This window comes from Galleria mellonella, unplaced genomic scaffold (assembly GCF_026898425.1).
Source record: "Galleria mellonella isolate WM207_F2 unplaced genomic scaffold, CSIRO_AGI_GalMel_v1 utg65, whole genome shotgun sequence".
Taxonomy (NCBI): Eukaryota; Metazoa; Arthropoda; class Insecta; order Lepidoptera; family Pyralidae; genus Galleria; species Galleria mellonella.
Genome location: NW_026442138.1, coordinates 14,021,789 through 14,046,046, shown reverse-complemented (window position 1 = coordinate 14,046,046; position 24,258 = coordinate 14,021,789). Strand labels below are relative to the sequence as shown.

Genomic DNA, 24,258 nt, shown 5'->3' with positions numbered 1-24,258 from the left:
AAAAAGAATTAAACATTGATGGATAGATAGATACTCTTTATTGTTTCCTCCAGAAGATTGCAATAGTAAACTTATTATAAATATAAACAATTACAAGAAATAATCACAGTGAGAAAACAATGGGCGACCTTAACGCTAAAAGCGATCTCTTCCAGCCAACCTTTGGATGGAGAGGAGTAATTATAAACAGTTTGATCGGAGGCACGATGAAATATATGTGTATAAATAAAGCTGCACGTGTCTTACATTACAGTGCGGTATTATTTAGTTCCCTTTATAAAGACGGCGTGATGATACGTAACTACTGATATTCTGAATTACCTAATGTGCCATAATACGACTCCGCCCCTACTACGTCTTGCTGCCTCTGGATAAAAACGTTGCTTTCTGTTAGGGTTGCCAACTAAAATATTGATGGTCATTTTATATTTAGTTAGGCGACATTTTTTTTTTTGTTAAATTAAAATATATACTTTATTGTACACAAAAAATTACAAACATATATATTAAATAAAGTTGTACAACAAGCGAACTTAATTCCGTAAGAGTTCTCTTCCAGCAAACCCTGAGTGGAAAGGAGCATTAATTACCAATTAACAAAATATGTTTTTTTTTAACAACACAGGGGGCAAACGAGCCTGCGGCTCACCTGATGGTAAGTGACTACGGCCGCCCATGATCACCCACAACACCAGCGCCATTGCAGGTGTGCTGCCGGCCTTTTAAAAAGGAATATGCTCTTTTCTTGAAGATTATGTTATTATTATATTACAGTAAGTACTTTAATATAATACTCAATTATTCAAATGAAATATTTGAATGTCAAAATTAGCTTTTTATGCTTTTTAGAGTGGAATAAACCGACAGAGAGATTTTGGCGGCGAATATTCTAAAATATATTAAGTGTATTTTAAATTTAATCCACAATATTAATTATCAACCTTAAAGATTAGAAAGAGAAGCCATTTTTCGGAAATGCACTGATGTTCTTATTATTGTGGTCAAAACATAGCATAAATATTTTATCGCTTCGCAGCATTTAATTAGGTAAAACAGTGTTACGATTCATGTAAATTATACAGTATTTAATTAAATATTGATACATCAAAAACTATATAAGAAATAAAATAAATACCTCTAAAAATCATCAGTGACAACCCTAGAAGCGGAGTCGTAAACTCGAAAACGAGATATGAAAAGTTACTCCTCAGGGGGTTTACGATTTTTTTCGCCTCTGACGAGCCGTCACAAAAGCTTCGAGAAGTTTCGCGGGCAAATTGCTAGTACCACCCACTCCATTGTTGGCTGCACTCGTTGGAAATGTTCAACGGAATTCTGATTAGATGATGGTTTATGGGCAGAATGTGTTGTTTTCTTTTTTTTGCCCGGAAATACCATGGCATATTTTTTTGTTGATAGCGTCAAAAACAATATTCAATGGTATTTAGTAAGTTTACCAGAGGGAGACTTTGTACAAAAGTCGTTTGCTTGGGTACCTCTATCTAAGTCATGTTTCAACCGTAAAGCAGTTGTGTTTGCATGGCTGTGTTTCGGTTTGAAGGGTGGGATATGGCGTGAATTTACAGGGTAGAGAGGAATAACACCTGAGTCCTCGGGAATGGTAACGCATGGGGGATATCATTAGCGAAACAGTGTACTCTGTTATGTCCATGGTACTGCTCATGTCTATAGGCGACGGTTATCACTTTCCATCAGGTGGGCCGTCGGCTTGTTTGCCATTCTAAGTTGTATAAAATAAAAACGAAATTCACCATCAACATACAAAGAACTTAAGATACATATTCGGATTTATAACAAGCATTGAAAATCGCCGTATAGGTCCTGGCATAGAATGGACCACCCCTTCCTTTCCCGTGGGTGTCATAAGAGGCAACTGAAGGAGGACGAGGGATGGGCAGCAGCGTTCCTCTTAAAACATTTCCAAAGTCTAACTGCGGTTGCCAATCCGGCTGCCAAGCGTGGTAACTACTGAAAAACCCCTTAGGGGAGCCTTATGTCCAGCAGTGGGCAATTAAAGGCTAATATGATTGAAAATGGAGCGTATTCAACCAAATGAGTTCATAACTCATTTCTGAACATTCAGCGATGTTTTTTTAATGAATGAAAATGTTAACCTCGTCTTTTTAATAATGGAAAATAATATTTTTTTATTACTAAAAGACAGTCATTTATTTATAAATCTATCCTAGCCCAGTTTGGAACGCAATTTCAGGTGAGAAGAACGGGCAAGAAATAAAGCTGTTTCTTTTTTCAAATAAGAGTCAAATATACAAGAAAAAAAATATGACTACTATTGATGGAATGTGATAGGAACCGAAGGGAAAGGGAAACATTTTTAAAAACATTTAATATTAATAAATTTGATGTGGGGATTGTACAGAGCATAATGCATGCTCCTACTGACAAAATTGCTTTGTGCTTAAGTGAATTAGTAAGTAGTATTGTTTAGTCATAATAGTAGATAACTTGTTTAGATTTTATTGTTTAGATTGACATGTTAAAAAACAAAAATCCCAAATTAAACGTAGATTAAAAAATACTCTCACAAACTTCGTATTGATAAAAAGAGAAAAAAGTTAGCATCTGCGCTATCAGTATCCGCTGACACTAGTGACACAGGATAGGTGAGAATTCTAAATTAATCAGTAATTAAAACTGCATAAAAATCGGTTCACTAGTTTAAATTTTGAATTAAAATAACTCGTTTTTGTTGTCAATTGAAGTCGGTACTTTTCGTGGAACACAATCTTAAACTATTACATGAAAGAGTAACAAATATCCATACAAATACATACAAACGTACGAACTTTTGTATTCATCATAGTATTAGGTTGAATGATTGAATAAAAACTATTTATTGTTATTTATTTATACTATTATTATTATATTACTATATTTATTTATACTTCTTCAAAGAATGATACAGATTATGAAGTAAAATAATAATACGTATAAAAACAAAAATACAAATTAATTACATAAACTTAATCATATAAAAAAAACGCGCATTTGACAACCCTAGTGTGGCAGACGGCATAGGCTACAGTGACCCTTTACAATCAGATGTGCTAAATGCTTGTTTGCCACTTTCGTAGTATAAAAAAAAGAAAAAAAAAAATTTTTTACAACATAGGGGGCAAACAAGCAAACACTCACCTGATGGTAAGTGACTACCGTCGCCCATGATCACCCACAATGGCATTGCAGGTGTCCTGTCGACCTAAAAGGAATATGCCCTTTCCTTGAAGGTTATGATGTCGTATCGTATATTTTTTATAAATAAAAAAGCAAAAGCTAGATAAAGAGGCAACAATGGGCGACCTTATCGCTATACAGCATCGGCAGGCAATCTTAGAATACACTCGAAAATGATTTATTTATGTTTAGTATACATAAGATTTGGGACAAAGCTGAGTTAGCACAAAGTCCGTTCACAGCGGACCGAATTCCGTGACCGCAAATTCAATACCGTCACCGGCTGATCGTTCCTGACAGTACAACTGGTGGATTTACTGCGCCGTAAATTACACTGACGGTTTGTGCCTTGAATTGGCACGGACCGTGGGAGTCCAGCGGTGGATAGCGTCGGCAATTAAACTAGTAATTGTTCGCCCAACGCTCCTACAATGTTGGTAATGGCGTTTAAAGCATCGTTTGAAATATATGGGTGTTGGGAACTACTGGAATGTATTGTAGGTACTAAAGTTATCTTCGCACGGTTTTCTACGCCAGTCCTGGTTTGGTTTTTTGCTGTGAAATAGATAATTCTTGTGACAATATGCGCTGATTATTATTAATTGTTTTTTTTTTTATCCTTTTTTCTTAGCATCAGCTGGTACATACGCTATTATGCCAGCGTATACTATACTTACGGGTCGTGACCAAGTAAGTGTAGTGTGTGTAGTATGTGCGTGTGTGCGTGTGTGTGCGTTCGTGCGTGCGTGCGTGCGTGCGTACGTACGTGCGTGCGTGTGTGTCATCTATCTCTAAGAATTGATGAACATACGCACTATAACTTAATAATATTATGCAATTGTTCATAAGATTTGATTTGATTACGCTAATTATTACTGTAATTACTCTTTTACTGTGAGATTCAGATTTTTTTATAATTAACGAGTGGAAAACAATCTGACTGCCTGCTTTTTCATTTAAAATCAATAAAATAATTATTTAAAATAAAAAAATTGCATCACCGAATAAATAAAATATATTTATTTTTCGAATTTGAATATACCTAAGCAATATAAAACTTAACACCGTATTTTTATTTATTTATTCATTAAAACAATTATAACATTATGACAGTAAAAAACAAATCAATGTTTTAACCCTTCTTTGCAGGGGGGAAAGGGATTGTTAGCAATGGAGTTTGACAGCCCCATTGCTGGCAATATGCCTTATTAGGTCGACCTTCACGTGGTTCCCCCTGGAAACCATCATGAACAATTCTTGTTGAATTCGTCACGATGGGCTAACTGACCTACTTCATCTTCATCTATTATCCTTCACTGGTGCCCCGCCGGTGTATACCGATAGCGCGGGTGGGGTTACCATTCCATTATCATCCATTAAAAAAAAACCTTCTTTGCATAATGGTGGAAATCTCCATCATAATATTGAATGCCCAAAAATTATATAAAAGAACAGGTTCACTATAAGTTGATCGTGTCTGGATACCTTTTTGATGTCCATTGCAGAAAAGAAAACATAGCTGTTAAATTTATTTTTTTAACCATTTTTCCTTTAATTTTGAACATGAATTATATCAGATTAATTTATTTCATAAATAAAAAAAAACATGGAAAGAAGGAGTAACACCAGTGCTTACATACAAAATTATATTAATGGTATTTAACCCGATTATAGACTAAATATAGCTTCTAATATCTTTGGCAAGTTACTATTGATAACATCAATGAATCTAATATTATTTAATATATGTACCGTGGGAGTTAACTTACTGAAATAGGTTAATTCTAACTGACTGGATAATTATAGAAAAACGATAATATTAAATTAAATCTAAAATGTATATAATGTATGTATGTATATTTATTTATTTATTTATTCTTTATTGCACAATAAAACTTTGTACATATGGCGAGCTTAATGCCATATGGCATTCTCTACCAGCTAACCATTGGGTAAAAACAGAAAGCGTATGAAGGGCAGATGTGGTGAAAAATATGTGACAATTATAGTAACACATTAAGGCAATACACAATATAAATATAATATACACATAAAAAATATATGTATATAAACTTAATATTAAATGTATTTTAATATTGAGAATCATCTCTTTTTTGCTGTCTGTAGACAGAAAACTAATATTATCTTTAAAACTATCAGTAGAATTTCCAAAAGCTACGGACTCTCGTTTTGTTTCACCGCAAAAGGAAAAAAAAAATACATTAAAATTCCAATGTTTTTCATGGAAACTATCACAATGCTTTCATGTTGTTCAAACGAGACAAAACACCGTAAAATATACATGGTAATGACTCTCAGACAAGCTTAAAAGCGAACTCGTCTGTTTTATAGATGTACTGTTTGTAATATTTCACGGTAAGTGGCTTCGAAGTACTCGGCGCGGTTTGAGTGTTCGCTTTTTATATTATAGTATTTATTATGAGTATTTTCATAAAATACGAGATTATTTAACTAACAACTGAGTTTTAATTATAATTAAAATAATGTACATCATTTTAGACTATCTTATGCATTTTAAATAATAAACAGATTTATTTCTCTTCACAATTCATTACAGTGAAATACAATGCTCATATTAATCAAATTATAAATATAATTGTGAGAGACTGGTGCCTGAGATAGGTATATGAATACCTGTATTACAGCTCACCAGGGCCTCACTCCGCAGGGTTACTTACTATGTACTTGTAATATAATAAGTGAATTCAATGTAATAAATATAATTTATAGAAAGAGATATTTAATTAGAATTTAATCTGAAAGTTGTGTGTGTGTGCGTGTGTGCGCGTGCGTGTGTGTGCGTGGGTGTGTGCGCGCGCGCGCGCGCGTATGTGTATGTGCCAGTATGTGTACGTGTATGTATGCGTGTGTCTGTAGGTGCATGCGTGTCTCTCGCTGTGTGTCTTTGTGTTTGTACGCATTCATATAAAAATTTAGGTCTTTAAGTTATTTTTTTACATCTGTGGGATAAGTAAGGCCTCTGTAGCATCATAGTCAAGTGCATTACATGAAACAAGATTATTCTACATGTTTTTATTTACATTTATCTTGAAACGTATTAATGTTTATATATCAAAATATTTATAACATTTACAAATTATGTTTGTTAGATCAATGCACTGCCATTTAATCTCTCTGTTTATCGTAACGGTGGACTGGTAGAGAATGCCATCGGGCATTTAGTCCGCTCTGTAGACATGTTTTTAAGTGTGTAAAAGTATAAACAAATAAAAATAATAATTTAATGTTTTATTAGACAAAAGATTTAAGTAGATTTTATATAAGAAGCCCTTTATATAAATAAAAAAAAGAGGAATATCGAGTAAATAATCACTTAAAATATATCGCAGTATACAATGTTAGATTAATAATGTAGAGTAAAAGTTCTGTCCACAAATTAACTGCACAATAGGTACTAAAGAATATTTGTGTCATAGATCAAACATAAATAGAGAGATAACAAAGTCTTATACAACAGTTTTTCATTAATTTATCCATTCAAAAGTCTATTTGCATGATTTTTTACATTTTTTACATACTATACAATAATAATAAATTTATTTAAACTAAAAATGCGGGTACACAATTTACTTATCAGTGATCACTATACTAGACTCGCAGGCCTATTTCCTAGTACTCAGTGAGTGGTTAATTAAATTAATACATATTTATTGCTATTTACAATCCGGTTCTTGTACAGTTTTATCATTTAAGTACTCGAAAGGTAAAAGACATTTGAAATTAAATAAATAATAAGAAATAACAAAGCAAAAAAATAATAATAAAGCAACAAAGGGAAACATAATGCAATATGCATAATAAAATAATATGGAAAAATATATGCTTTGTTTTATTAAAAAAAAATTGGCTAAAACTTACAATTGGTTGACCGTATTTACCTTTTTCTACCTAACTAATAACAAACATATATATATATATATATATATATATATATATATATATATATATATATATATATATACAATTAAGTTTATCGAATACAGAACAAAAATATCTCCCATATATATCCATATTTCCCTATCTCCTAAGCAAAGATCTTAAACATAAATTAATACCGTAACATTAAGCCGTAACTTTTAATCCATTACCACATTACAAACTCCATTAAACAGCACATAAACTTAACATGTTTCATAGCTCATGGGGGACATAAATCATGGCAGCTGTAAACGGTAATCACATCACATGCGATCAAACTTCACACCTAGCCCAAATCTCACAGCCCTGATGTCTTTTTCACTGCTCACCCCCTTTTATGACGGTTGCTTGGTGTCGAGTGTAAGTTATAGATTGTGAGAGTTTTTCTGCGTTATAATGGGTAGCTGTAGTAATACGTAGTAACATATTCGTACCTATGTTCTATTTTTAAACGACTTTCAAAAAAGAGATTTTTTTTTATTGTATTTTTGTGACTACTTCAAGTCTTACTGTAACTTAATGTAATTTTAACAACAATTACATTATTAAGACTAGAAAAATAAGATTTTAAATATATGTATTTTTTATACAACTTAGAATGGCAAACAAGCTGACGGCCCACCTGATGGAAAGTGGTTACCGTTGTCTATAGATATGGGCAGTGCCGTGGACATAACAGAGTATACTGTTTCGCCCATGATACCCCCCATGCGATGTCATTCCTGAAAACTCAGGTGTTATTCCTCTGTACTCTGTAAATTTACGCATAAAATTTATATTTTTATTAATATAAATGTATTAATTTTAATTAATAATAACTACTGCTTTTCCATTTTCTCTTCTACCTAAAGGTTGTCTAAAAGCTTTAGTGATAGTACTGCATTTTTTACTTTATCATCATAAACTTTCATCATAAAATTGTCAAGGAAATAATCATTTTGTAAAACACAATTTTGTAAAACAAACAGTTTAATATTTACTATACTTATATATAAAAATATATAGTTCCTATCTACAATACGTTAAATTATGATAACAGAGTACTACAATTCATTTGGGTACAATACATCTATTCGACATGACACAACTTTCATTATTGTCACAATAGTTGCCCAAACGATACCAAAACATCCCTCCCAGTCATTCACTGATTTATTACATGAAGATTTTTTAATCCCTTTTTTTCACTTTGCCCTATGATTTTCCAAACATTTTCTTCCATACAAAACACTCCTGCTAATTACAAATACTTTACAAGAAACTGGGATCAACACGATTATTTAAGTAAACTATGATAATTTACTCGAATTATCTCGATGTTTTGACCGGGTTACACCAGCCATGGTCATGAGTAAACTGATGTAGCCCTATCAGGTAATGCATTGAATAATAATTCAAATAAATTAATATAATTTAGCTCTTTGTGTAGTAGTTTTAAGAGAGACGTTGTTGCCCATTCCTCGTCGTCCCTTAGTCGCGTTTTACAACACCCACGGAAAGGAAGGGGTGACCCATTCTATGCCTCCCGGCATCCCCTTCTTTTCTCGCGGGTGTTACTTAATGGTAGAGGGATGGGCAGCAGCATCCCTCTTAAAACATCACCAAAAGCCTATCTTGCCATCCCGCCTACCAAACGTGGCAACTACTTGCTAAACTCCGTTTCTGGGGAAGGCTGCTGAACATAATTCAGCAGCAGACAATTAGGGGCTAATATGATGATGATTAGGATAATAATTTGCCTAAATGATCACGTTAATTCCATTCTCTTATAAAACATAAAACATACAGCGCGAAAGTAAAAATTAATACATAATTAAAAATACAACATTAAAAAAAAAAAGAATTAGCCAAATAGAAACTGTTCTGAACTAATGCGCTCACATATATTCGACAATAAATTTTTATTTGCTCATATATGAATGTTATCGACCGATTATAATGTTACACCGACATAGTACAGTTCGAATTGTGTAAAAATTAACCTCATTACAAAGTGAAGCGACCCAATTTGGACCCGCTCTCTAATTTTCGTATCTCCCCGCTGTCTGCTCATAATTTAGGAAATGTCAAAAAGTCGTAAAGATAATGTACGAGTTGGAAGCACCCGTTATATTATATTCTTGTGTATCCGCGAGGAAATTTGAGTGATAATAAAATTTAAGTATGAATTATTGCTTTTGAGCATAAGGATTTATAATGGATAATAAATGAACAGTCCTAGAATTATAGTATAGCGCCAATTAGTCCAGAGGGATACTGTCAAAAGTCGTCTGTGTGGGTACCTAGTAAATGGTCGCGTACAGTGCGGCTTCAAAGGATTTTTTAACAGCGAACGCTCAGGCTGTGGAATGAGCTCTCTGCAAAAGTTTTTTGCTTAAGACCACAGTATGGGGTTCTTCAAAAAGGGTATATTAAAGTTTCTTCAGGTCAGCAACGCGATGGACTCACCTCATCAAAACGGCCACACAGCAGTCTATTGTGGAATGCTCTCGCTGGGCCTGTGAGTAGAAGTAAATGGAGACGCAAAGCAAGGACCTTAATCGCGAAGAAGAGTCTTATCGATAATCCACTACGAGTATTACCACAAAACCACGATTACTCTGTCAAAAGTATACGACTGAAGAGAGAGAGACAGAGAGAGAGAGAGAGAGAGAGAGAGAGATCTATAATACAGCACACTACAATGGATTTAAAAGAATCGTTCGCATAAACTTTATTTCTTATCCTACGATTTACCATTTTTTTTACACAATTGGAAATTTATAAATAACACAGTAAATTACATACTAACTTGCCTAATAGGCATGGCTAATATGGATACCGATCCGATATCTATATATTGGGTTCTTCTACATTGATGGCGGAAATGAGGTCATCGCCCATTTCGATATCACCCATATCGGTTGAATAATTATTTTCGAATATGTTTAAAATCTGTTATGCAATATTATTTTTCTGATAAGAGATTTTTAAGATATTATTGGACGAGTATATAGATATTGTAACTAAAAACATAGATATATGCATATTGTCCACCCCTACTAACTAGTGGGGTATTATCAGAGTTTTTTTATACCACTGAGGTGGCAAACAAGCATACGACCCACCTGATGGTAAGCGGTTATCGTAGCCTATGAACGCCTGCAATACCAGAGGTATTACGCGCGCATTGCCGACCCTAAAGAAACCTCTTTACCCCCCTTTTGAAGAACCCCATGCTGTAGTCTCTTGGGAAAACCTTGGCAGGGAGCTCATTCCATAACCTGAGTGTTCGTGGGAGAAAACATCTATGAAACCGCGTTGTACGCGACCATTTAGGCTGTAAGGTATAAGGGTGAACTCCCTGTCGATGGTGAGCCGTACGACGATTATCAGGGTGGGAGTAAATTACAGTCCCATTTCTAATAATATCTGTCATGTATAGCCTGTCGACTTCTACGCTAATACCTCTGGTAACTATCGTGGTACTTTTTAATGGATGAGTCATGATGAGTCATTTGACCTGTTTTCATCCTCTGTTGTTAACCTCCACTGGTGCGTTACTAGCACGTACCGATAGCGCAGAAGAGGTTACGATTTAATTCTAATCCCTCCAAAAATATTGTATACTCACTGTTAACGTCACATTCACGAGAGCTCACCTGTAACCAAAAGAAAAAAAAAGGATTAAAACCATTTGAAACGTATGGGTTCTTAGATAGATAGATACTCTTTATTGTTTCCTCCAAAAGATTACAATAGTAAACTTATTATAAATATAAACAATTACAAGAAATAATCACAATGAGAAAACAATGCGCGACCTTATCGATAAGAGCGATCTCTTCCAGGCAACCTTTGGATGGAGAGGAGTAATTATAAACTGTTAGATTGGAGGAACGATGAAAAATTTTGTTAGTTCTAAATATGGGAGATATGATACATATACATATACATATTATCTTAGTAACATCGTGCTGTTAAAATCATACAATATTATGTCATATTGCATTAAACTTTTAAAAATACGTATTATTATATATTATTTGTTATAATTTTGTTATAATGCATAATACGTAAAAGTTATTAATTTACTCTTGCGCCACCTACTCACTTCTATATATTTTTTTTATTACAACACAGGGGGCAAACGAGCATATGGCTCATCTGATGGTAAGTGACTACCACCGCTAATGATCACCCACAACACCAAGCGCATTGCAGGTGTGCTGCCGGCCTTTTAAAGGGAATATGCTCTTTTCTTGATGTTATGTTGTCGTATTGGTTCGGTTCTCCTTTAACCAAAGGTTGCCTATAAGAGATTGTCCTAGCGATAAGACCGCCTTTTGTAGTTTTATATGTATACTTTTATCTGTATTTTATGCTACTATTTTTAAGTTGAATTGTTCATATGTCATTGTTTATTTTTACGTTTTTGGTTCAATAAAGAGTTAAATAAATTTAGTTGGGAATTTTTGTATTTTTGTCACCAGGTTTATTACTAATTAGACAAGTAACAAAGTGAAAGTTTGTACATCTCAGTTTAAAGGGATAAATCAATCAAATCAGCCTTTAACTGTCCACTGCTGAACATAAGCCTCCCCTTTGGGGGGTATTTCCAGTAATTGCCACGCTTGGAAGGCGGATTGTTAACCGCAGTTAAGCTTTAGAGATGTTTTAAGAGAGACGCTGCTGCCCATCCCTCGCCCTCCCCTAATTGCCTCTTACGACACCCACGGGGAAGGAAATGATAGCTCAGATAATGATTATTCAAGGTCAGGATCACACAACGAATGAAGGGATATGGTAGTAAAATTACAGAGTAGGGATACAGAGGCATAACACTGTAATCTTCAGGTATGCTAATACATGTAGAGTATTCAGTGTATCACGGTATTTTCTATGATGTTTTGGGTCATTCACTTGTATAAGTGATGGTTACCACTTGGCAAGCCGTCACTTGTCACTGTATAGGGCATAAAAAAAATACTATAAATATTTAGAAATACATAAATTCAAATAAACTCATAATATCTTAATGCAATATTTTACGCATAAATACATGTCTGAGATCAAGAGGACTAGACTGTTTCGCACGAAAACTCAAGTAAATTTATTCTGGGAAAATTACGTAAATTTCACCAATAACATAAAAATGGTAAATTTTGCGTATAAATTGAATTCTCTCCGGCTCGGCCGGCCGGATTTAATTCTTAAATATTCAATTCAGTAATTGATATGAATGTGAATATTAAAAATATCATAATGGACAGCTAAATAAGTAATAAAATTTCTATAATAATATTTATGAAATATTAAAATTAGATATTTTATATTTAATGAAATTTAGTTACAAAAAGATGAATTAGTACGATACGGTATAAGAATAAAAGAATCTACCACAGTTTTTAAACTATTTCTAAAAGGAACAGAATCTTAACTGAACTATATTTTTTTTTGTATGCACCTTAGAATGGCAAAAAAGCTGACACCTGATGGAAAGTGGTACCCGTCGCCTATAGACACGAGCAGTACCATGGACATAACAGAGTATACCGTTTCGCCCATGATACACCCATGCGTTGCCATTCTTGAGGACTGAGTTGTTATTTCTCTGTACCCTGTAAATTTACTGCCATATCATTTTTTTGTGTGTTAGTATGTTATATGATATCTTTGTCAATTCTGAACTGATTTTAATTGTTGTTTTTACAGTCTATAGAGTTTGCTTTCATGTTAATTCTATATTAGTTTTATGATGTACTAAAACTTACAGCCAATAGATTCATTATCACCATATGAGCCAGTTAGTACACAGCTGGACATAGGTCTCCCTCTTCGTTATTATTATTTTGGAGTAATTATCAAGAAACACCAAAAAGAAACTTAGGTATGTGGTCAAGTTGTTAAATTTTCAATTTTAAATATTACTTATTTTCTTTTTTAACGCTATTTTAGAATTAAAATAATCGAAGCATGCAACTTTATTTTTTAATTTGTATTTTCTCTTTAACTCGCTAATCTTTTGAGAAAGACCGTAAAATCATTGAAATCTTTCACATTAGATAAGGATGCATAGAACTAGAGCATTACAAGGAGCACGGCAAAGAGGCAACAATCGGTCTTATCTCTAACAGCTATCTTTGCTAGCTATACTGTGCATTGTCCTGAATCGTTCCTTGCAACATTCTGGGGATAATATGGAATGACATTGAATTTCTTTCTGTTGTTACTTGGACCTCATTACGGATAACTACAGGGTGCGTTCAAAATCGTTAGCGGTATCTAAAACGAACAACGTACCTGTGCTCTAGAGTATAGACTATAATATACTTTATTTTTAATTTTTTTTATATATTTTACACTTTATTGCACAATTTATGGAACAGTAAATACATTTAACTGTAATGAGAAATTATATAAAAGGCGGCCTTATCGCTATGCAATCTCTTTCAGACAACCTTTGGGTAGAGTACATTGAAATAAAAGACAAAGTGTAGGTGACGCACTATTATATATATATATATATATATATGTATATGTATATATATATATATATATATATAATAGTGCGCCACCTACCCTTTGTTTTTCTTTCTTTTTTCAATGTATATATATATATATACATATATATTGTCAAAAGTCGTTAGCTTGGGTACTTTTATCTCTTTTAATCTTTTGCTTGCAGGTCGTGATTATAAACAATCAGTTACGCTGACAGAACATTCTTTTCAATTCATTTTCAAAGTGTTATCACATTTGATTTCACCTGTATATTTGTGTATTTTTATATTTCCTATTTTTAACATCGTTTAATTTTTTGTTTTACCCCATATAATCGTTTGCTGCCTTTATATAATTTAAAATTTTAATTCAATTTTTTTTTCATTTATAGAGAAAAAGGTAATTCTGTTTAATATATCTACATGTTTCATATATATGGTGGGTTATTAACCTAAATTTGAAAAGCGATATAATTATTTCAGACATTCATAGCAGAATGGAAAATTGCAACAGTGGAAGCCCTTGTTCATTAAAGTAACAGGCAAAAACATTATTACAATATAATATTAAAATTAATAGTCTTGTTCAATTAATTTTATTGCTTAATAACAGCAATTAAAATTATGGGAAAATTAAAATGGAAAAACTCATACTTATTGAGTTTTCTTAAATGATTGATAATGGAGATAATGGAGACGCCAGAGGGAGACTTTGTACAAAAGTCGATTGCTTGGGTACCTCTGTTCCATTCGTGTTTCAACCGTGAAGCAGTTGTGTTCGCATGGCTGTGTTTCGGTTTGAAGGGTGGGATATGGCGTGAATTTACTGGGTACAGAAGAATAACACCTGAGTCCTCAGGAATGGCAACGCATGGGAAGTATCATGGGCGAAACAGTATACTCTGTTATATCCATGGTACTGCTCTTGTCTATAGGCGACGGTTACCACTTTCCATCAGGTGGGCCGTCAGCTTGTTTGCCATTCTAAGTTGTATAAAACGAAACCAATGGAATAGTAGCCTCGCCTGCGCCATTAATATACGCTGAATAGACCATCTTCGAATTCAACTAGAATTAATAAAAGATGGTTTCCAGATAAAACCGCGTGGAAGTTCATCTGATAGGATATGTTTGTCAATGGATGAGAATGGAATGGTAATGTCGCTTGCGCTGTCAGTATGACAGGCAGTCGTCTTCGGACACACTGTGCAGACTGTGCGGGGAGAAATCGGAATCCATGGAACACTTGATGTGCAACTGTGATTCGTTAGCGAGCATGCGCATGAGGCTACTGGGAACGGCTTATCCAAAGCCAGGGGACTACAGATATCTTAGACCGCGGGATATCGTTAAGGTAACACAAAGGATCTACGAAATGATGGTATAAGGCAGGGGAAAGCACAAAAGATCCCGATGGGTCGACGTGCAACAGCTTAGCTGGGGGGAAAGGGATTGTTAGCAATGGAGTTTGACAGCCCATTGCTAGCAATACGCCTTATTAGGTCGATCTCCACGTGGTTCCCCCTGGAAACCATCGTGAACAATTCTTGTTGAATTCGTCATGGTGGGCTAACTGACCTACTTCATCTTCACCTATCATCCTTCACTGGTGCCCCGCCGGTGTATACCGATAGCGCGGGTGGGGTTACCATTCCATTATCAGCCATTAAAAAAAAATAAAAAAAACAGCTTAGCTGAGCCCATATGCGAATATAAGATAAGATGGCAGGCAGTCGCTGGCTGGACACTAATCAAAGATGACAGTTAGTTTAACTCATAAATCTATATTTATAATAAAGCCATTCATCATGAGATCTATTACATGTTAAGAGTAAAGATTCGGTTACTGTAAAAAAAATCTGTTAATTAAATGAACATATAATTAACTGTACAGAGACTAAAACAATCTGTGGTATCTTAGTTGTACTTAAATCACTTCGCCATCTTCATTCATTTAAACAAAAGAACTTACCCTGTTTGTTATACTGTGGCTAGAACACAATAGACATAAATGCTAGGAAATACCAAGCAACTGTACAATACGTGAACACAATGGTTAACGTGTTTGAATATGTTTCTAGTTATATTCAAAACGCAGATAAATGTCTGTGGAACACTAGAATTTTACGAGTGTATTTAGAGGTTACTTCAGTAGTGACGTAATAAATGTAAATAGTCTGATGATGATGATGATATCAGCTGTTAACTGTCCACTGCTGAACATGAATCTGAAGGCTTTGCCTTGAAGAGATTTGCCAGTAGTTATTACGCTTGGCAAACGGGTTGGCAACAGCAGTTTTTTTTTAATGGGTGATAATAGAATGGTAACCCCACCCCGCCTGCGCTATACGGTATACGCTGGCGGAGCACCAGTGAGGGATGATTGGTGAGGATGAAAAGGCAGGTCAGTTAGCCCATCGTAACGAATTCAACTAGAATTAACCACTATGGTTTCTAGGGGAACCACGTGGAGGTCAATCTTATTATTCGGTCGGTATATTGCTAGTAATGGGGCTATTTGACCTCATTACTAACAATCTCTTTTTCCCCTAGCAACCGCAGTTAAGCTTTTAGGATATTTTAAAATGCATGCTGCTGCTTATCTCTCGACTATTAATTTCTTGTTAATTACCTCTTATGACATCCACCGAAAAGAAACAGGTAACCCATTTCATACTGGAACCACACAATTACATGTATAATAATAAATAAGTAGTGTGCAAAGTAAAAAAATCGAGTATATGAAGTGATTGAAATACTAAATCAATTACAGTGTTTTATTTTATATAACAAACATTTTGTAATATTTGACATAGGAATTGAACAATCTACTTCCTGTACAAAGGCAACTAATATACAGCAATACATATTGTACTCACAATGTATTTTATACTCAGCTACCCTCACGTTATTACTATTGTTGTCTATATTCACTCTACTACGAAGTAACTGCGAGGACTGCCAGAAGACACTGTTTACTTTAGTCCTACTATAACCTATAGCCATGTGTGTTACGACTCATGTCGAAATATTGACAATAAAATATAGGTGTATAGGTTATATTTACCTACACTCGTATCACATAGAGTCCTGATTGTAAGTTAAAAAAAATTTGTAAACAACCTAAAAGTTTACAATTAACTACAATAAGCATTCTACTCTGTCAATGTTTTGTTACACACAGAAGGGTGTTTTATGACACTTACAATTGAAAACAGGCAAAACATTTTTGTAATTAGCTAGTGAACTAGTAAAAATATTATGTATTTACTTATTTAAATTTGAATGTACAATTAAGTGTACATATTGCGGACTTACTACCTAATGACGTTCGTATCAATCAACTATGAGTCAAGCAGAAAATTTTTGTTTACATTAAAAATTAGTCCAGACATTTCTCCATCCCATATATGTACTTCGTTCATATTATTTGATTTATATGTGTCTTTGTTTAATTTGTATTTGTATTTGTTTAGTTCCGCTACCATTGGTATGTGTGCGACTGCCAATATATATGGATTGACTCCTACTAGACTATTAATATATGTAAGCCACTAAAAAGTAATTAGCATGTGCTGAAATAAAATTTGCATGCCTTTAGATAAGGCGAAATGTGTAGTTCATTATTATTTAAGACTATTGGTACAACATTTCGAGGCAAATAAATTATTATTATTATTATTGAGTTTAGGCATCAAAAGGTAACTAACAACAAAACAAATATATCCACAATCACATTTATTATATCATTAATGACAATGATGTTAAAAAAAGTAAAACGACAAACGCCCTTTTCAATAACAGAAGATTTGCTCACATCCCACTTTACATAATCTAAGAAAACCCTTAATCATCCGCTCCCAAACTTCCATCAACTTTCACATACGCTAAACCCATCTCATTGTGAGCTTCAGACACAATGCGTCTTAGACAGAATAAGTGGCGTACTCCCCTATCCAGGATTATATGTAGATAATGGCCTATCCCGGCCATTACAGCGTATTTCAGTCATGGTAAATTTACATTTAGAGTAATAAAGCGAGTAGGCAAATGGAGTAATTGTTTATGCATTAATTTATATACACAGATACCGGGATACTGTCGGTGGTTTAAGCGAATAAACGCTTCAACGCGGAATAGTTTGCTCGTATCATTAAAATCAACGTTTGAAACACTCAAATTACGTCAATATTGAATTATGTAGTTTGATTTACATAAGCTATCATTTCTATGTAAATTTACGTATATTTGACTCGTGATTCCCATTTATAATTGTTTACTGAAGTAAAAATTTTTAATTCCGTAATTAAATGTATTAAAATTATGACATTAAATATTTTTTTTTTGATAAAATACTTCTGTAAGCATAGTCAGAGATTCATTTTTAACGTTCATTCCAGTATCAATAAATGTTACACGATCTCACAAAAGAGGTTAGACCACCAACTAGACTAGGTTAACCAACGCAAGAATATTTGTAGGTTACTTATTCATTTATAATAATCGAAATTATTTTTTGAATTCCTAATTCATCTTTCAACGTGTCGTTTGCAAGTTCTTCTCATACTTGTACTTAGGGGAAAATTTACAAGAAAACGATCCAGCCTGCTGTTTTAATATAGCAATTGAGTTCATCAGTGAAGTGTCCATTAAATAAACGCAAAGATGATAAATATTTTAAAAAAAGCATCAGACATAACAAAAAGAGAAACACAAGAAAAACTGATTTTTTTAAAAAGGCAGAATTTGTGAAAAATTTCTCGGCTATGTTTTTTTTATATAATTTTAAGCCTTAATTGAATATATCCAAAGGTATATAATATAGCATTGATCATGATGATGGATGAAAGATAATTGCATGCGACTAATATGCAAATGTTGACATGAATATGTGGTGTAACAATGATAAATATGATTAACAACAAGTACGTCAAAAGAAGCCAATAGCAGTAATAGAGGCAGAAATATCAGGTAAGTAATATTTATTTTTGTAACAACAAACGATATGCAAACATAGAGCGAATGTACATTAGAGGACGTTTGAAAGTAATAAAAAAGTTACGGAATACAAATATATATATTTGTTTTTGAATGGATATGTGATATACAAAGATGAAGAGAATGTTGAGTGAAAAATATCAAATATAGATGTAGATGATTATAAGAGTAGAGAAGAATCTGAAAAGAGTTCAATAGACAGTGTGGAAGATGATATGGTTAAAGAAGGAGCCAATACTGATATGGTTATAAATAAAGATATATAAAATAAAAAAATAATAAGAAATAAGTACTGGAAATCAATACGTTACTGGTGTCACAGAATCTATAGAAACTTATATTTAAAAAATGAATTTAAAAACTACAGAGATTATTACAGACGATGCGAATAAACCTCCAGGCATTTCGCAAGTATTCAACATCCCGACAACGAAAATCAACTGCCTAACTTTGTAAGAGCTGTCGAAACTTCTTTGCGTCGAAATGAGGCACAATTTGGTAAACATCCAACCATTTCTTGGCACAGATCGATGTAATTGTTCCTGAAATGTAGATAGAACTATAAAAGGAAGCTTTAATAGAAGTGAGGGATGTAGTATCGTTAACGTATGGCCTCAAAATAAATAAAGATAAAAACTGTGATATTTGTTATATCATGACCAAATTTTTAATTCTTTTAAACTGCCTGTGAAACGATAAAAGGTAAATTGAAATATAATAATAAATTTTCGTTTATCAATATGGGTATATATTTCATATTAATACATTTCAGATCCAAAATTGTTATTACATTAGATTACAATGTAATGTAAATTTATAATGTTCCTTGGTGGTCAAAGTTGGTATTGTTAGTATTATAAAGAAAATGAGTAGTGCATACGATAAGATGTATCTGTAGCTACAGTAATTTTTTTAAAAGATAATGTGCTAAAAAATAAATAAAGGAATAAAAATTCCAAATAACTATTCTAATTGGAAAGTATATAAGACGTTCAAAACTCTATATTTTAATGACAAAGATTACATCTATTCAGAACATATAATAAACCAGTACAATAGAGATAATTTCCTTTTCGACCAACTTCAAAGAGAAGGAGATTTTCAATTCGGTTATACTTTTTATATTTATTACCTCATAACTCCATTAAACATAAAAAACAATCTTTTTTTTTAAGGATATAGTTACAGATTAGTCCCGTTGAAATTTTATCAAAATCGATACAGTGGTTTAGTTTTTAAAACAAAATAACTGATTTTGACACAACTGAAGTAAGTTCTTTTCGTGGAACACAATCTTAAAATATTAAAAGTCGCTTGAAATGTAAATATTCAGAGCTATTCATTATTTACAAAGTCTTTGCTCGCAAGAAAACACTGGGAATAGTAAACGCCAATATTAAAACAGTGAAGCTTAATAAGCATTCATCTTGTTTCAAAGTGGGGTGAGTTTAGCCCGAGGAATGCTTGCCTACGGCTCGGTAATCTCAAGATTGAATCCCAGCTCACACCTTTAAAATTTAAAATTCAGAGATTGGGCCTGGAATTTCAATTAGCTGCGGTGTTTGAGCTATTTGACCAATCTTCAACTAGATTAATATTATAAGCATTCGAATCTTCTACTGTACAAATACAACTTAATGGTTCAGTTAGTAGTTGAGGGATAGGTAGTAGTGTCTCTTTTTAAACATTATCAAAGCCTAACTTCGGTTGCCAATCCGCCTGGAAAGCGTAGCAACTACTTGCAAAACCCCCCAATAAGGGGAGGCTTATGTTCATTAGTTGACAATTAACGGATGGAATGATGGTACAAATTCATGTTGCGCAAAAAAAAAACAGGATATAAGATATAACAATAATTAAAGATTGCGGCCCACAAAAAAAAAAACTGACATCAAATTTGACAAGATCCATTATTTTGATTTAAAAATGAAATTACTGATTCAATTTAAATGAAATTTCTTTAAAAATAATCTGTAAAAAAATCCAAATCGGTTTAAAACTAACGGAGTTATGAGGTAACAAACATAAAAGAATAATAATAATACAACGGAATTTAGACTCCCTTTCTTTTTGAAGTCGGTTAAAGCACTGACAAATAACAAAATATTTAAAAAATATATGTATAGAAAAGATTGTAGGTAATTTATATTAATAAATATTAGATGTTACTTTGATTCGTGTTTCTATAACTACGATTTTCATTGTAGTAAACACATTTTACTTCACAAAAGACAAATGTTGCTACTGATATTCAGCAAATAGAGTGTACTTTCATGTTGGTCCCCATTGTGAAAAGAATCGTTAAAATCGGTCCAGAATTGGCAACGCGAACTTACAAAATAGGTGTACAAAATCATACAAATGTAGAACTTTTATTAGAAGTCGCTTAAAAGGAGCATGGTATTATTATGTGCAGCAAAACTATAATCTCTATTCTTTCATGCGTTGACAACAAAGCACTGAGACGTTTTAATGCACTATTAAAACTAACTATTCATCTACTGAAAACACGAAGCTATGCCCGACATTTTTATGAGCACGAACCGAGTTGAGTGGCTTTAAAATATTTCCCTCTGTGGGAATACTATAAAAACAAAAGACTGCCAACTTGTATTGCCCCCGCAAACTTACTGTGAACAAGTGCATCGCCGCAAGTATCTTAACCCTAACAAAAAAGTAGCCGTGATGTTTTTTAAAGAACTCCAGTACTTTATGAATAGTACGTGATTGTAGCGATATTGTTTAAGAAAGTTTGTCAATAACTCTTTTGAAAAATATTGCGGCATTCGTTGTACAAATAATAGGTTATTTTGTAAACTACTTTGGATCAAGTAGAGAGAGAAGAGGAATGAAAATTGCAAAATAGAAAGAATGTACTGAATTTGATTCTAATAAGGGTAGTTGAGATGGAGAAGGATATAGGCTTAGATTATATAAATAGTATCTCCATACAAATGCTTCGAGAAAAGCGGGTCAACTTTTTTATACAATTTTGTATGATAAAGAGTTATGTTTCCTTCAAGAAGTTTCTTAAAGAAATTCCTGAAGTTATACTTCTATATTTATTTTTATAATTTTTGCATCTTTTTAATGCGTAAAAACTCAATTTATCTATTAAGTAATTAAATATACATACGTCAAGATACATTATGTGCATAAGTATATAAAAAACTAAAAAAAAAAAGAGTCAGCTAATTAGCTGACAAAAAGTTGACCCGTTTTTAAGACTCAATGCTCTATCTATTTAATCTAAATAATTTTATTGTTAAAAATTACATAAGCATACATTATATCTTAATATGTTATCTCAGGCTCGTGTTCGCGTCTTAGCCGCTTATGACTAAGGATCACGAATTGATTGTGAAACTAGTCGAGCTTTTTATATTAATACTTGAGAAATATACGCAAAACTACTCGTGCAACAGAAATCACCTTGTGGTTCCAACATAGTATAGGCCACTCCTTCCTTTCCCGTGGGTGTCATAAAAGACGACTAAGGGATAATAAGGGATGGATAGCAGCGTCTCTCTTAAAACATCTCTTAAGTCTAACTGCGGTTACAAATCCGCCTACCAAGCATGGCAACTATTGGCAAAACCCCCCCAAGGGGAGACTTACATTTAGCAGTGGACAGTTAAAGCCTAACATTCTTATTTTAAATTTAAACCTAATTATAAAAAAAAGAAAAACTTAAATATATAATAAAATTTAAACCTTTTTCTAAGTAAATGGCATCTTTAGATTGTTTAAATAAAACTTGAAAGGCAGATCGAGTTATATCTTTAGTAATTGGTTCTACCCACGTTGTCAAATAACCGACCTTTCTACTTTACCTGCCCATCTTAACTCTTGACATTATCTCCTTGTATTGAAGTAGATACCTGCAAATTATCTCTCACGAGGAATAGTGTTTAACAGGCAAGAAGTATCATGCTACCATTAAGAGACTTTTACAAAGAAGAAACAATTATGTCGCACATAAAAAATCCGACATCAAATGTGATTAAACTAATTATTTAAATTTCAAAACTAAATTACTGAATCGATTTTGATTTGATCAATTTTACCAGAGGGAGACTTTGTACAAAAGTCGTTTGCTTGGGCACCTCTGTCCCATTCGTGTTTCAACCGTGAAGCAGTTGTGTTTGCATGGCTGTGTTTCGGTTTGAAGGGTGGGATGTGGCGTGAATTTACAGGGTACAAAGGTATAACACCGGAGTTTTCAGGAATGGCAACGTATGGGGGGTATCATGGACGAAACAGTATATTCTGTTATGTCCATAGTAATGCTCATGTCTATGGGCGACGGTTACCACTTGCCATCAGGTGGGCCGTCAGCTTGTTTGCCATTCTAAGTTGTATAAAAAAAAGTCGATAGTGATGTTTGGATATTTTTTTTTATTTAACAACTTATTTATGTCTGAAGAAACTCGAATGAATGTATCTATTCTTACATCGTGAAATGCCACACATTCTCACGAAGCGGTCCGTAACATCATTCTTGCTGTTAAGTGTCAAGGAGTAAAACACTAATCCTGTTTCTATACTCTCAGAGAAATACAATCTCGAACTGAAATCACATAATTTGTTGTACAATTAAATAAATTTATTTATTTTTTATTCATTTAATACTTTATTGTACACACAGATTATTTATAAAAATATGACAGAGGTAATCAAATGTACAAAGGCGAGCTTAACTCTGATAGAGTTTTCTTCCAACAGCACCCAAAGTGGAAAGGAGCATCAATGTCAGCGGGTAGAGCGATGTACAATATTGTTGAAATTTAAGTATTCAGATATTATATATCTAAAATAATAAAGCAAAAAGAGTTTGTGTATTTATTTGATCGCTTTTTTCTTAACCCGCTTCAATGAAATCAGCAGGAATTGAAAAATTTTTTTGGCATTTGATAGTTCATTCTTTAAAAAAGGAATTAAATATCACGATATGACCACGGACAAAGCAACAGAATGTAGCTAGTAAAATCTAAAATATCTAAAATGGAAAGTATAATCCTTAAGAATTAAGTCCGAAGACAAAAAGGTTTTAGAAAAATAAATCCAACGACGCTGAGAATAAAGGAATTAAAAATCTTTTCACGGCATTGTGAAGCGGAGATTATTTTTACAGATAATTCCATGTTTTCATTTATATGTAAAATGCATACTAAGTTTCAATGTAACGAAAAATTTTGCGTCGAATTTTCTATTTCATTAACATTGTTTGCCACTTTAGTGGTATAAAAAAAAAAAACATGAACATACACTATAATTTACACCCATAGCCTATGGTAAATACCTCTAGTATGTGGCTATTCCTAACAAATAGGATGATATGTCTCTTTGCCCTGTAATCTCACTATCAACTGCTGAACATAGGCGTCCCCCAAAAAGAGTGGTATTGCTAGAAGTTGTCACGCTTGGCAGGCAAATTGGCAACCGCAGTTAGCCCTTGATGTTTTAAGAGGGACGCTACTACTCATTCCTCGACCATAAACTTTCCTTAATCGTCTCTTATAACATCCACGTGAAAGGAAGGGGTAGCCCATTCTATAACGGGACTCTATAGCAATGTCTCTGCCTTATACAACCCTTCAGA

The 24,258-nt window shown here is 33.3% G+C and overlaps 1 protein-coding gene across 2 annotated transcripts in view; it reads right to left on the bottom strand.

Moving 5' to 3' along the window:
• LOC113510254 (hemicentin-1) overlaps positions 1-24,258 on the bottom strand; it is a 418,868-nt gene that overhangs the window by 110,945 nt on the left and 283,665 nt on the right. The window lies entirely within an intron of this gene.